The sequence below is a fragment of the Thunnus thynnus genome, chromosome 24, assembly GCF_963924715.1.
Source record: "Thunnus thynnus chromosome 24, fThuThy2.1, whole genome shotgun sequence".
In the NCBI taxonomy this organism is placed as follows: Eukaryota; Metazoa; Chordata; class Actinopteri; order Scombriformes; family Scombridae; genus Thunnus; species Thunnus thynnus.
This window is the reverse complement of record NC_089540.1, coordinates 9669856-9686289: the sequence shown is the minus strand read 5'-3', so window position 1 is coordinate 9686289 and position 16434 is coordinate 9669856. Positions and strand designations below refer to the sequence as shown.

The 16434-nt window shown below is 37.4% G+C and overlaps 1 protein-coding gene across 5 annotated transcripts in view; it reads right to left on the bottom strand.

The window, feature by feature from the left end:
* The window catches only part of LOC137177439 (semaphorin-5B-like), a 42191-nt gene extending 25844 nt beyond the window's left edge, over window positions 1-16347 (bottom strand). For 2 of the 5 annotated variants that reach the window (XM_067583775.1, XM_067583776.1), the window contains exons 1-2: window positions 13798-16347; window positions 3508-3563 (exon numbers count right to left, since the gene is read on the bottom strand). The gene's annotated coding sequence lies outside the window, so the exon portion shown is untranslated. Of the gene's footprint in view, window positions 1-3507; window positions 3564-8327; window positions 8437-8520; window positions 8782-13797 lie in introns of those variants that run through there. The other 3 variants (XM_067583772.1, XM_067583771.1, XM_067583773.1) reach the window with 3 other exon arrangements.
* Between the last annotated feature and the right edge of the window lie 87 nt (window positions 16348-16434).

Sequence of the window (16434 nt, the reverse complement as noted above, 5' to 3'; positions counted from 1 at the left end):
GGCTACAAAATGAGCATGCTGAGACACTGGGTGTATGTGTTAAGTGAGCTTCATTAAAATCCAGACAAATCCTCTTTACTGAGGTGATATATGACAGGGAAATTAATTACAAGTAATTATTTCTTCATTCAGAAGGGCTGTAATTTGTTCTTCAATAGCCTCAAAAATAAAAGGAGTTAGTCCAGTCTGTGACCCTTGTATATCAGCCTCTTATTTAAACTCTCCATCCGAGTACTTGAACTCCATCCAAATATCATTAAAAGAAACAACGAATCCCCCCACCTCCCTACACCAAAAAACCTGGGATTCCAAACTCCAAATTCCTCCTTAAATTAAAAAGAACTCACAAAACAACTGCTACTATTAAAAGTAACCCTCGCCCCCTCCCCCCCAAAAAAATCTCTGTCCTCCCTCTCTGACTGACACAGTAGCAGCTTCCACTTGAGCTCTCACCTGTAGAGAGTAATATTGATTACCAATGAAGTCAGTTCATGGAGATTTGTCAGTTGGAGCAAATGGACACTAAGAGGGCATCCAAAGACTCTCCATCAAAATATTCAGAGAGGACCATTTCCGAGGCAGTGTTCTCAGCTCCTTCCTACCGGGGTGAATGGCCTCTCTGTGCAACCTGCCAACTATCTGCCAATGGCTTCTCTCTTTTACAAGTGAATAGACTGAGTTTAGCCACAGTTAAAAAGACACACTAACGTGCCATGGCCGCGCCACAATGGCCGCTCGGGTAATTTGCCAAACCTAATGATGCCGGTTTGGCCCCAGTGAGAGGAGGTAGATAGCAGGAATCCTAAAGAGGCACACAGCTGCACTGATCCCTCTCTTCCTATCTCCCCTCTCTCGCTCTCCTCTCTGTCTCCCTCTGTTCTCGTATCATGAACTCCATTTCTGTTGCTCTCTGGAATAAACAGCACAACTAGGGCGTAGGACCAAATGCATACCTCTGCATTCTCTTCAAATCCTCCACTATCAAAGCTTTTCTCATTTTCCCCCTGAAGGAAATCTCTTCAGTCAGTAGACGTGACTGAAAATTGCTGTTCTGTCCGCCCATTTCCCACAACATGAATCAATACACAAGGAAAGTGATTAAAAAAAAGAAACATCAGTTGTGTTGTCTTAAAATAAAGAGTGACATGAGGTACATTTAGTTCCAAATCTAGATTATTATACAATTTTCTTGCTTTTAGCCCAAATCTCTCCTCCATTCTATATATTAATATCCTACTTTTTGAAGTAGTTAAAGCCGCACTAAACAATATTTTTTAAAGTATATGAACAATGGGTTAAAAAGACTATATGTAATGTGAAAGGGATAACTCATACAGACAAACCCACAGAGAATTATCACCAACTCTGCAGTTTCTCTCAGCTCTACAGAGCAAGTAGAGAGACAGATATTTTTCATAGCAGTTGGTGGAGTCCAAAATAGAGCATGAAGAAGAGTGAATGTTGGACTTTTTGTCCACCAATGGTTTGCTAACACGTTAGTAATATCAACTATTACAGATGATTAACTGATTAATGCAGGTTCCAATGATGGATGATTATCACAAGGTTGACAGCTGCAAATATAAACATAAACTTTGTATTAATCCAACATCTGAATAGTCAATAATTGTATTTTAAACTCTGGCAAGTGTGGCAATCAATGCATGAGATGCTATGCAGATGCTACAATCTCCCTTAACATGGAAGAGAGGGTTTGCATGACCCCCAAGTGCATACACCAACTGACTATCTCCATGCAAAAGAAAGGGACCTGTGCAAATGGACTAGATGCATGTATGCATGACGACTGTATATGAACTGAGAGACACATGCAGTGTGTACATTATCATACCACAAACAGTCAAACCCACACCTCTAACCTGTCTTACCTGATGCTTATATTCCCTCACATACTGCACAGACATACAAGTATCCAGAATACAATGATACCATGATCAAACACCACACCAAAGACCAGCAGCAGTTACAATCTACCCCCCATATGACCGCCTGTTATTATGTGACCAGTGTTCTGTTGGATACTTAGCTCAACTGATAACTTTTCAAACTACTGAAAAATGAACTTTCATGCTCAGGCAGCATCCTTCAGTCATGATTGTCCACAATCATGTGTGATTAGCTGTTGGGTTTCAAGACTGACATCTGACAAAATCTTAAATAAATAACACAATGAGCCTTGCTAGGGTGTTTTATTATGTTGTAACACAGTTTATACATTACTTTCAACCCCTTGTGGTGCTCTTGCTAATGGAGGAAAAATACTCAAGCTATTATCTTTAAGTGCATGTAATTTTAATGGTTAGTAGTGGAATAAAAATGAGACATTTGGATTTTATAATTACAGTATGTGTTCACCCTTTGTGTGCTAAAGCTCCCCTTGCATTTATTATTAAAAATGAATATTTAAGTGTTTTTTGCATGACTGGTCAGTACAAAAAGGTACAAGTGGCAACTAAGACTGTGTTTGACTTGACTTGCGTTTAATTGATGCTGCTATCATGGGGAAGGATCTCATTAAATCTAGTCCTTATTACAATCACACAAAGCACATTTCTGAAGATTATAGTGATGCCAGAGATATAGCTATTATTTTCTGGTAATGATTAAGAGCTCATTCTATAAAAAATACCATACAAATGACTAATCAAGTAAAGATGTGTAAGTCAACCAAGATCCAATTAGTCGTGTAATCAACTAAGAGGGCTGCCAGCCCTGTTGCTGGCAATTATTTTTTTGTGGAGGAAAGGACAGGATGATTATAATTTTCACATATAAATTGTCAGGTACCAGCTGCTTCTGATCAAAACACATTAGCATCCCAGGAACACTCTTCTTAGAAAAAGGGGGAAAAGGGAATGTTAAACATTGCTTGAGGCTACAATCTGTGCAACATGTGGCTCTTGCTGGACAAAAGGCCAATTGTCCATCTATTTAATAGTCAGGCTCAAAAAATAACACACATTCAGACATAATTTTGTAATCCAGACTGAGGCTATTGATCCATGGTTGGGAAGCTTGTCTCTACTTTTCTCACATCCTTCTCTGTCTCCCCTCTGCTTTTCTCTCCTACACCATGCCAATTTTAGCACTCATGCCTCAAACAGAACAAAGGAAATATCCACCACTCATTACCTGAACCCCCCCTCCCCACCCCACCAATATTAACACAATGTCTCTCCACGCTACATGTAGTCTCTCAAGTCAGAGGCAGAGTGATATAGGCTGAGGATGAGAGTGAAAAGGGAGGAGGGAGAGGTCGAGCCTCGAGGGTCATATTATAGATCATTAAAGGAGAAATTAGCGTGCAGAGAGGAAAAAGACAAACTGGCAGGAAAACAGGCACAAAGAGCAGGCGAGTTAGACACAAAGACAAAAAAAGGACAACACAAAAGAATAAGTAATTGCACTGAAACAGCCAACCTCCACATGGGATATATGCATGTATACACACACACTGCAGAAATATATACAGGAAAATAAACTTACTTGTTCATCATCACCAAACTGATTCAGGAGGCAAACGAGTGGCACGGATCCCAACGCTTCACATGGTGAGAGAGAGAGAAAGAAATGAGGTATGAGAAACAAGAGAAACAGAGAGAGAGAGAACTTGTTACACATCGACACACAGTGGCACGCTGACCAGACTGTGTGCAGGGAGGTGGGGGGAGTAAAGGGGTGTGTGTGTGTGTGATGGAGGAGGTGGGGGGAGCAAAGCATTCCTGTTTGCGCAGAGCAAACTGTTAACTCTCTGAATAGAGAGGGGATGTCTGCCCTGCGTGAGTGTGTGTTTGTGTTATTATCCTCATGAGAGCCAGCTTTACTCCTTAGTGAAATTTTGAGGTGAGGTCGTCCTCTGGTCCTGATTTGGGTTTAAAATGGGGTCAGATTAAGGTGGTAAGGGCTCAGCGGTGCACTTTCAAGTTTTTTCATCACTTGACAACAGGTTAATTCTTTACCTTTTTACACTAATATGCTTTTCAGACCGATGCACTAATCTGAAGTAGTGTCGAAATGCTGGGTCAAAAGTTGATCTCTGACTAAAAACAAGCCAAAACTACTTAAAGGTACTCTGTGGAGTTTTTGACGTCTAGTGGCGTAATGGATCAGTGTTTTTCCCAGTGAATCCCCATTTTTGTTTGTATCATGTACACACACAAGGAAACACATCCAAGTGCATAAGCATGGGGGCAACACGATACATATCACTATCTCTGATGTCACTGACTGACAGTTGGTGGCGGTAACATGCGAAGTAATGTTGCAATGCACAAGCAAAAGGCAGCGAAGAAGAAGACTGCCAGCTAACAAACATTTTATCACAATGTATAATTGTGATGATGGAAATGCACTCAACACACATAATGCGTTTTGGTTAAAAAACAGAAAACTCCACAGGGCACTTTTAACCAAACCAAAATGTAAACGATGCTTAAAAAATGAAAAAAAAACAACATAAGAATCAGAGGAAACTTCACCACCAACTGATAATCATTAAATTAAGCTGCTGCTAACTCCGCTTGCTGGCTGCAGTGCAAATCACACGGAAGCTGAGGGTGGTATGATCTATGGGAGCCTCCCACTTCATTGTAACACACTTTATCAAAAAATGTCAAACATTTAATTTTCTTTCTCTGTTGGAGATGAGTCCCAAACAGCCTTGCCTACAGTGGCAGACATACTTGCTATAATTACAGGCGATTAATGACACATTTTAACTCAGTTTTATTGAAGTGTATTTGGTAAGTGTAAAAAATCATAGTTGTGTATACTGGTTAATGATAAAAAAATGCTTGTATCATTTATACTCATAAAGCCTATTATAGGTTACATTAAAGCTTCAGCTGAAGGGAATATAGGTTTCTGTATTTCAGTATTTCAAAAATAAGTTCTTGCCTTCATGAATTTATGTTTATTTTAATGCAGAAATAGACTTTACATGGGATGCACAGTAGTTATACTAGTTATCTAAAAAGCCACATATTGGATAGCTGCTGTTTTTTAGTTTAGCACTGGTTTAACAGGTCAATTATTAAGCAAAAGCAAAACATTTGCTGGTTTCAGTTTGCCAAATATAAAAAAATGTTGTTTTTCTCTTTTTTATATCACTGTAACTTGAATACATTTGGGATTTTGACAGTTGGTCTATATTTTACTATATTATGATTTTTGCTGAAGACTCCAAGCTAAACTATCAGTAATCAGTGTATATAAAGTCAAAAAGCAAGGTAAGTGTTCAGATGTCAATTTTTAATCTTTTGATCATTAAACAAAGCTACACATTTTCCATTTCAAAATTCCATACTTTTCCAGACTCAAATTTCAAGACTTCTCGAGTACAAACAGCTAGATATTTAAAATGTAAATAAAACGTTGGCGGGTCTTGTTCTCACATTGGGTTGGGCCAAATGACATTGTGCCCCTGGGTGCAGAGGACACTGTGACAAGACAACAGAGCTTTTGCTCTTGCATATGGTTTACAATTGCCACCTCCCTGATGTTGGAGATGTCAAACGATTTTACACAGTTTGCATCTAGCTTACTTTTCCCATCTAGATTCTTTATCCAACCAGGCTTTATATTTAGGATTGTCAAGACAGCCCTCGGGATACTTGCATTTACTCGTTATGGTTGTTCAGTACACACTCCTATGTAGAAAGTTGGACGACGTTCCACTGTCAAACTTCTCAGCCCAAAGATGAAGTTAACTAACCAGTGCGACCTATACTCATTATTTTCCCTTAACGTATTGAATAAATAATATCATATTATTGTTTCCATCTATATTTTTTGATCTCTTTTATAAATAAGAACCGAAAATGAGTTGAAAAAAGTTTAATAGCCTTGTTTATTCACTGGGTCCATGGAAATAATGATGAACGCAGCCATAAAGGTATGGTTTCCTTACGCAGAAAAGATAGTAACTACATCCCTGCATAACTCATAAATGTACAGACAAGCTTAATATTTTGTTATTTGTGATGCTATGCATATATGCAATTCAAAGTATTCTGTCCTCGCCTGACGAGTCAGTGCCAAACTAGTCAGATAGCTAACAGTTGATCCAATAAAGACTTGAGGCTTGAATTAGTTTAGGTTCTTTGCTTAGTTTCCATGTTTTTCCAGTGTTCTTCATGTCCTGCTGAATCCTCTCTTTGTAAAACTGAAACAAAATATATAAACAAAATACATCTGATTACAATTACCGTAGTTGTCCATGTGGTTATTTGTTTCCTTTTGTATTACAGGAACACTATAGGTAAGTACAAAGATAAAATAACACACAAAGATGAATAATACATTCTCCGGGACATTTCTACAGCAACCACATTGACAAATGAAACAACTGTAAACATATTAAAACAATGAAAAAACATGTTTCCAGGTAGGCAATATCAGTTCAATTTGAAGTGAGCCTGAGCACGACTAGTAAACCAGCCAGGGTATTAGTTAGCTAAACAGCTTAGCATGAGCAAGCAAGATGCTAACTCTGATAAACATATTCATATCTTTGCAGACAACTACTCAAAATTGATACATTTATTATCTAGCTATCATTAATATACAACAAATCAACTTGTAATACTCACAGGCATATATTCTCAAAACTTAACTGAGAGAAAATGCTGAACTGCACATTAGCTTCACTTACGCAGCAACTAAAATACTAGAATAAAAACTGGTGTGACGGACGTTATGTAACTTAACAATGACCACCAGGGGGAGCTCATCACCATGAAATTATATCTGGACTTGGAGAAATGATATGAACTACAAGCGCACAAATATATTGCTGCATTTTCTTTCAAACTATTTGGACTTCGACTCCTTGCAATTGGAGCAGAGCTGTTTTGCAGGCTGTGATGTACAGGCGTAGAGGAAGCTCTGCATCCAGTCACGCACCATACTTCTTGCTTTGCATTCCCGCGCTCTCTCACACAGTGGTGAACATTTTGGCTTCACTGGCTGCCTGCTCCAAATGCCATGAAAAACGCTTGTATGATAAATTTATTTTTTAGAAATTCTGAATTTTATATTTTAGAAAACAGAATAGGGGCAATAGTCTGGAGACACAAATATTTTTCCGTCCTTTCCTTATCCAGACCTGGAAATTACTAAAATCAAATTCCATACTGAGAAGAACCCTGATTAAATGACCCTTGATGTTGGTCGAACACAGCTGCAGTATCATCAACGTGCAAATGAATCAGGAGACCGAGCCAATAGCAAACGCCATTAACGCAGACAAACATTTGTTCGCCTAAACAAAGAAATCCAATCTGGCCTCCAGAGTCACCTATAACGGCCCCAGAAAAGTTCAAATGATTCACTGATAAGTTTGACTGAGTGTGTCAATGACGCCCAATGACAAAAAGCAAAAGTACGTGACATTGATAAAATTATAAAAGTAGCTGGTAGTTAGAGGTGAAGTTAGCCTGATTTCAGGACAAATTTCCACAGTATAATTCAATCTGATACAACAACATGAAAGCCATTATTCACAGATTTCTAATTATTGTTCATAGAAAAATACAAAGATTCCTGGTGTAAATTGGTGCAGTCTATGTGCTGGTATCACTGGGCAGCAGAGTCATACATTCTCTAACTGTAGAAATTACCACATAGTTGAATCAACACCTCTCTGACTATTTTTTCACAAACATAGTAATAACTACAGACTAGTACATTAGATTTTCTGCATCCACCCCCTGTTTCATGATCTTGGGCCCTCAAGGCTCACTCAAATCCCACTGCATAATTTCACACTTTTCCTCATTCCTAAAAGGTTTTTGGTTCGTGATGTTTACTTTAGCTTGCCAACACAGCTGTTGGCGTGCTCAAGTTGTGTATTGACTCCGAATGCAGCATTGATAGTGAGTACTGAGAATTGTAGGGAGGACTAAAGTAAATACCAGAAAAACCCTGAGTGTGTCGAAATGGTTTTCCTTCTATAAATATACTGTAAACATTCAGGATTAGTCTATAATCCACTATAGAAAACAGAGGAGAATCCCCAAAACTAATTTAGATATTAGAAGGAAAAGCATTAATTTACTTTCTATTCTGAAGTAGTAAATGAACCTTCAGTTTGGAATATTTCATCAAAGTAACAGTATGTGTTCCCAAGGTCAAAAATGAACCTCCATGCTCAAAATTAAGTTTTCTCTCCATTCTAGCCTTCTATCTGCAGTCATTGAAACACCTGACAATCACCTGAAAACACCTGAAAATGCTAGTATCATTTTCACACAGAAACAACTGAGTTCTCTGTGTCAACAAGCAGAAAATATGATTGGTTTTCTTACTGCTGACAGAGACACCAGTCAGGCATGGCTGTAGAAGTGGATGTCAATCTGAAAAGGCGAAGGGGTGACCTCCCATTTGGAAATTAATGGCGCCGATAAATCATATCCGCTGAAAAACGACAGGATCGTTTAGCTTCCTGTGTGCCCAGCAGAGCATAAGAGACAAATAACACTTCCAGGCCTCATCACCAACCTTTACAGAGCAGGATATTCATCTCTCTCAGCCTCAGTCTCACCACAGCAGAGTACCAAACCCCCCTGAGAGGATGAATGTCTCGTTCCTGTGCAAACTTCAGGATGACCTCCTCCGGCTCTGTTTTTACAGCCCTCCTGTCACTGCTGAGGTTGAACGATTACAGGCAGAGGGAGACGCAGGGGAGTGCTCAGCAAAAGCAAAAACAAGACCAGTGAAAGATAGCCAGGTTTGAACAACAAAAAGGACAGTGGACTTCAGGGGGTCTGAAAGAAAAAACCAACAAGCTGTCAACTAAAACGAGTAAGTATGATAGTAACTTCTACATCACCTCGTGTGGTTCAGAAAATCTAAAAGTATTGGTTTAGAGCTCATTCAGACATCTGTGATTGCCTTTAAGTGCCAATATCTTTTGAAAAGCCAAAATAATCTTTGTTGTGTCCACCTCAAGGCACATTAGGTTAAAATCAAGTAGCTGTTAAGAGCATTTTTGTTACATTCGCATTGTGTGTATTTGATTGCCTTTCTTTTGTAAGGATCATTTCAGCCTCAAAACAGTATAATTTTTTAAATAGTGTGTCTGCTAATCAATCCTTTGAACCATAGGCATTCTTTTTCTTGGTTCTCACTCTCTTTTACAGCTTACAAAGTCACTATACGTGTTGCCTTTGCCAGATATTAAAAAAAAGTTTTTAAGTTACGTTTTCAGCTTTAAAATGTTTGTCTTTACCAACTCCTGTGGGAAACATCTGGTTATTTAGATGTTGACCTGCTTGTTGTCAACTGTGTCTGTCTTCCATTTTTGGCAGGTGGCGCACAGTTGGTTTTTCAGACCTTTTTTGCTGAAATCAGCAGCTGTCTAGAAACAGTGCTGATGAGAGCTGTGAGACTGAACCAAAACAGTAAAGCTGAGGACCTTAAAACCAAAACAACAAGCTAAAAGATGTTAAATTGTTCAGAAGAGCTTAGGGGAACGGTGTATTTGGTAATAATTCAGTGACCCCTTTCACATACACATAGTTATTTGATCCATTGTTAATATAAAAATATATATAGTAGCAGCTTTATGTAAAAAGTATTGCTTGTGCATGTAGTAGTATATAAAAAGTAACCTATATAATAAATTTGCAATAGTAAATACATTTTGTAAAAAATCTTATGCTGCTCTGATAAAGTTTTGTGATGACAAGAAAATGTTCATACTGAAAGTATGTACAACATCACAACATTAACTATTGTTTTCCCTCCAACATCTGCTCCTGGCAACTAAAGCATCATTAATGATTTTATGGTTATGTTTAGGCAACTCAAAACAAGTCCAAGGAAAGATCATGATCTTGGCTTTTTCAACATTTAACCAAAACGACATCTTTCCCAAACTTTAACCAAGTAGGCCTCAGTTGCTTAAAGTTCACCACAAGTCCTGTGTGTTGTATGCCCAACCATCCACCTTGACGTCCATCCCTACAACTTCTCTACAGTATAAGAACATCACACTTCCTGGATTAGAAAAAAGTATTGCGAGTGAACGTAATCTAGGCAGGAATTAATACATTTCCCCTCAATGTAAATTCGTAGTATAGACAAATATTTTGTAGGAAACAGGGTACTATTATGAAGTCCTGGGCTTACTGTATGTGTTGTATTGAGCTAGAATATCATATTAGTTCATCTCTAGTGATCTCCATTAATCCATGACCTGCTGCAAATGAGGCCTACAGTGGTAACCCAACAACTCTTAACCCCCCAAACCATCACCCGACCCCGACCCCCACCCCCCACGTCACAGCCTTAAATGGATGCCTTGTCCAGCACACAGCGCTCCACTGTGAAACAGGTCTGTGTGTCACAAAGAAATATTGACTTTTAATACTTCAAACATTCGGGTTGCTCCATTTTAAACAAGCCGGGCTGTGTTGATTTTTGAAAACCCCCGCAGTCACTGCAGGTTTACTTTTCTGCTGGAGCAATAAAACTGTGCTTACAGGAGTCCCCCCCCCCCCCCCCCCCACACACACACACACACACACACACAAGTAGAAATGGGGGGTAGTAGCAGTTTAGAGGTTAGAGAAGCAGCCCAGTGAGGACACATATGGTAATTTGTGCATGAAAAATCATATGCATTTAGGTTAAGTTGACTGACAGTCTGGGAAATAAACATAAAAAGTTATGAGAAATATACGCAGTATAATAACATTTATTTCAAATTTACCTCCAGCACTGAAGAGTGATACTGCAGGTTTAGCGTAGTTAAGCACAAATACTGGATGCAAGGGGAAACTGTAAGCCAAGCTCTATCCAAATGAAAAAAATATGTATTCCCTCTGTTGTCTGACAACTCCAAACCTGTCTAGTGTACACTTCATATCTTGTTTATTTACTTGTGTAGAAATAGAAATGCAAAAATGAGAGATTGTGGTTTTAGGAAAAATTAGCCTTTGAGCTATTTCGCAACCAACAACCGCTGGCTGTCGTGACTGCTCATCGTACCTTTAAAACTCCGTACAAATCCTGTCACTCACTTGTGATTGAAACGTTATTGGTTTAAAACTCTAGCTGAGAAAATGTTGAGAACGTTAATAAGTCCCCTCCTATCTGCTCTCACCCAGCAAATGTTATGGTGCCTGAACAAAAGGTGCAAAACACTAAATGTTCATACACTGACCGTGGCTTTCTGAGATTTCCAAGAAAAAAACATGAAGTTCTAATAACCTTCCTTGAATAAATAAAGGTTAAGCAATATCACACAGTCTCAGAGTCTGTGGGCTGTGTGAGTGGCGTAAACCTTAACACCCAGCCGCCTGTCCATCAGCCCCTCAGCACTAAAGTTACTCTTTCTCTCTTCATCCATCTTTCTCTCCTTTTCCACTTCAGCCTGTCAACATGTGAAACTGTGGAGGTCTGTGGGTAACACGTTCAGGCATCCAGTTTAATGATTTAATGGCACTTCCATTTAGGGGATTATACATTAGCAACATTAAGTCCTTGTATGTAGTGGAAGACTCTTAGCAGCTCTGTTTCCATCCAGCTCTGAGGGAGGTTTTAAGCCGATGTTTACAATGTGGCGGAAAATAAAATAAAAATAGTATTTTAAATAAATTAAATAACAATAAATACATCTAATATTTCCTATAAGTCTGATCTGTGTTTGTCTGTAATGGTTTGCAAACTACTTTTCAAAATTGTCACAGAGTTTTACATTTTTTAATGTGTTTTTCCTTCCTTCCAGGTAACCATAGCGATAACCAAGTGATAAGAGTAATAACTTTGACAAAAATAAAACAAGACGTGATGTTCACTGTGATGGATTACTTATCTCAAGTAGAGTCTCAAATTGATGTCCATACCTTTCAAAAATGTAAAATAATCTTATGGAAAGTGTTTGTCAGTTACATATGTGTTTTGTAATAAACATACTACAACATGCAAATCCAAAAATTTGGCCCTTTAATATAACTATTTGTCTGAAAATATTTTGAGGTTTGGGTGCACCATTTGTTATGTGCCGTGTGGGTGTGATGGAAGCAGCCCCTTGTTGTTTGTCCCACCAACAAAAGAAATACAGTCGAGTAGGAGTAGTGATGTCAGTAAGAGACAGCAACAACAGCGCCTTTGCCAAGACAGTCCCACAGTGAGCAGAAACTGAAGTTTGCTTGCTAAAGTTGATGATTGCAAAGCAACAATAATGTGGGAGTGATTCACTGCTTAATGAGAGGTTTCTTAACATTTTAGGGCAGTAATCTGCTAATCATTCTTTTGACCCCAGCATTTAAAGAGTTGTTAAATCATCACGTTTGAAATTTGTATGAAGCCCTAAATAGATGATATGGAAATTATATTTGATCTACGTTGAGTTTTAAATAGCATTCTCTCATGTCCAAATGTGTTAGATGAAGCAAAATACTTACTGACAATGTTTGGGAGACACTTGGCAGACAGACATATATATAAACCAATCGCATCTCATATTCTCAAATTATTATTATAATTTAGTTATTGCATCTCTGTAAACCGCCACCTTAAACACAAACTTTGTGGCAAGAGGTACATCAATCTCGACAAAATGTGACATCTTTAATGTTAATTTGTTTATCAGCATATATCCACCATGTGAGATTGTTTTATGTTAATGACTATTGACTAATGAGGATGAAGTGTTAAATACAGGCATTGTTTCAATATGCAAAACAGCAGACATGTTGGTTAAATTAAAAATTAAAATCTTCATTGCTGTGTCAAGCATGTATGTAACCTAACTGTACACCAGCATTACTGCACATTTCATATTTCACATTTCATACTGGCGAGATACTTAAATCTTAAGAGATTCGCAAATGTGTTCAAATCACCACTAACTGCTGTCAGACGACCTGCGACTGTTAACGTTCATCCTACCAACATATTTAACATACAAGGACCACTGACTGGGGTCCCTGGAGACCCCAAGAATAAACTACTGTAAGAAACAACCATCATCATCATGTTACCTTATTTCTTATCAAAAAATTATTAGTTGTCTAATTAATGTCATCTGAAAAAAAGATTATTATTATTTTAGGAAAGTTACGGTTAATTTGCATATTGTGTGAAAGGAAAATAAATATGTTTCTTTAATACAAATTGCAGCTTTTATCCCAAGTCAAATCTTTCCACAAAGCTTTCAAAATGACTGACAGAGTGCCCCGACCCCCCTGATAGTGTGTGATACTTTAAATTAGGACCCATGGCAAACATGAACTCAGTAAATAGTTCCATCTATTAAAACTGCAATGGCAGAATTGGGTACTTTTGACTGGGAACCCAATACACTTGTATTTTTAAAAAGCACTAATTAAAAACAGAAACATAAAACAATGATGTGAAGTCATTAGTAACAAATTGACTGACAAAGTCATGAAAAATTGGAATGATAGAATAAACTACCTGTGAGATATGAAAAAAGTAAAGCCGCTCTGTGAATGTAAAAACCACAAAGGTCACATTTACTTCAACTTCAAACTTCAAAGGTTTTCTTTCCACTACTTGCTTATTTTCCTTTAAAAAATTACTACCAAACTATACTGCTTGATGAATTATACAGTGGATCCTCACTGTATATGTTAAATATTCTATAAGTTCAAATGTGTTATCCGGAAAATTCTGCAATAATAAAACCATTATTTCTTAATTGAGTTCTGTGTTCATTCTTTCAGCGCCAGAACTAATTGGAAAAATGATAATGAGTGCGCTATTTGATCCATGCACAGAGAGTTAATACACCTAAATCAATCTTACCTTTCACTTGGGACTCATCATGGGATCCCTGCTGATTTAGGTTGTCAGGTCTCTGAGAGAGGAATGGTGCAGATTGACTTCAGCCCGCTATCCAGAGGTCTGGACTCTGTCTGCTGCGGCTCTGTGAACAGTAGCAAGTTATAATTCAGACCAGTAGGGGTGCTGCCAAGACCGTGCAGAGTGGACCAAATGTGTAATAAACTCTGTGAAAGTAATGGCTCTTATAGAGGAGGAGTGTGTCTCTCTATATCTGAAAAGTAAGCACCAATAATAGTAAATAAGAGTCTAGGATTTCAATGTTTGAGTAGGTATTTTCTGCTCACGAAGCCTGAACCACCATTAAAATGAGACAATAAGACTGATGATGAGCCCGTGTTTATAGACTAAATAAGTTTAATGCTTGATTTCCTGCAGCTCTTTGTTCCAATAAGACCATCCTCAGTGAAGAAAGACAAATCCTTGAAAGCTTTACCGAAACAAATAAATAAAACTTTAAAAAGAAACCTTGAGTGGCCTTATGAAACAGAGAATGTTTGGGTAAAATAAATGAAGGGACAGAACAATAGATTGTCATGGTTCTGTCACAGTCTGGCTCTATGTCCCTCCACCTGTCCACCAGATGCTCTCAGACTTTTCTCCCTGTTGTTAAAACTGGACTGTGGGGAGAAGGACAGATAAGAGAGGCTGCAGATTATATTTAAGTACCACTTGAGATACTGTTGCTTTCTACATTGACTCTCATAGGAACTAAGAGCTGAAGTGAACTGAAACACTAGTTATTGTATTCAGAGCTGCAGTTGTCTTTTAGTCTGATTTCTGTTGTTACATGAGCCTTAATATGCAAGCCACTCTGCTTAATAGACTGATTTATTCATGTTTTTGTCAACAGCAATGTGTACTTAAGTTTATTTTGGTGTGTGTGCCCATTGTGCACTTATTTAAGTTGTGTTCATGTGAGTTCTGGGACAGTTTGTGCATGGTTATATTGTATTTTCCGGCTTTTTTGGTCGTCTGTTTCCCTTCTGTGTTCCTGTGCTCCACACCTGCCCTGCATCAGCTTCGTTAGACTTGCCCTGCTCCCTGTGATTTCCCCAGTCAATCAGCTCCTTGCCTGTTCTCTGTCTAGTCACCTGTTCTCCATTCCCTCATTAGTTCAGTTTGTATTTTAGTCCTGTGTTTCGGTTCAGTTTTGTTCTGGTCAGTTTAGTCTCGCCTGCCTGAACTTCTGTGTCCTGTTCCTGAGTTGTTTCATAAATTTATTCTTCAGTTCCTTTTTCCTGTGTCCTGCATTTGAGTCCATCTGCTCCGCACTTCATGACATAAATTGGACAACAAATAGGCTACATAATGATATTGACAAAAAGAAAAAGCAAACATCTCATCTGTTTATGTTGTCAAAGAAATCTGTCCACCAAATGTCTTCTAAATCTGTTGCAGCTTTTTGATGTATCTCATTTGCAAACATGCAAACTGTTTTATTGGCAGAGGTTTCCTGAATTCATAGGAAAAATGAATTGCAGAAATCATTGAACAAAGCTTGGCTGCCATCTACTGGCAGATTGTCATTTTACCACATCCTACTGTAGTTGAGCTGTAAACACAACTGATATTGCAATCATATAAAACATATATAAACTCAGTTAACACATTAAAAAATGTGAAAACGATGCATAAAAACACATCTGGAATATGTTAATTTAATATAATGTTAATAATAATTGCATCTTGGGATTGAATATCACAAAATAAGCATATTACCTTCAATTAGGTGTTTGAAGTAGCAGATACAATACACATTTTTTTCCAATTTCACTCTCCTTTCTTTAAAGGTTTAATAGTTACAAAAAGAAAAACACTTTTCTTCTGTATTTAAAGCCTAATCATAAGTAGCTTATGTTCAAAATATAATGTTCTTGAAAGAAAAAATCAGTCAAAGCTAAGTCGTATGCTTTATTGCAGTTTTTATCTATTTTCTTTCACAGCCTGCTGATATTTCTTGACAATTTTATGCATGTAAAATCTGTGTTTGATTTTCCTCTTTTAACCACTATACAGCTAAAAAGGTCAGGTTTAATTCTAGTTTGACTAGCACTACCACTGTGCTATTCATTATATATATATATAACCATATATACATCATCAGTGCTGTACTAAAATTATCCTATTTTGCAAGACTTTGTGAGACTGTTCTAAATGTTGATATGATAATTTTCAAAAGATACTAATGTTAACTACCTTTTTTTTTTTTTTTTTTTTTTTTTTTTTTTTTTTTTTTCAAATTTGGTGTAAAACTACTATTATACGTTTAACCTAACCTCTATGTTTGGTATGGGAGACTTACATTTTTGTATTATTTTTTATGAAAGTTTATCTTCATAACACATTCCATTTCATCACAGTCCAAATGTTAAGCATTATGATTGATCAAGATAATCAAGTCTTGTAACAGGAAATACAAAATATATTGACAAGGACAATACAATAAAATAAAAGAATAGTAAATAAAAGAAAAAAGAATAAATAAATAAATCAATTAATTAAGGCAATTCTGTGTGTTTTCTAAAATGTAATTTTAATAATCAATTGTACAAATACTCTTTTTCTTTTGAAGAGATTTTAGAGAATTAAAAAAATATG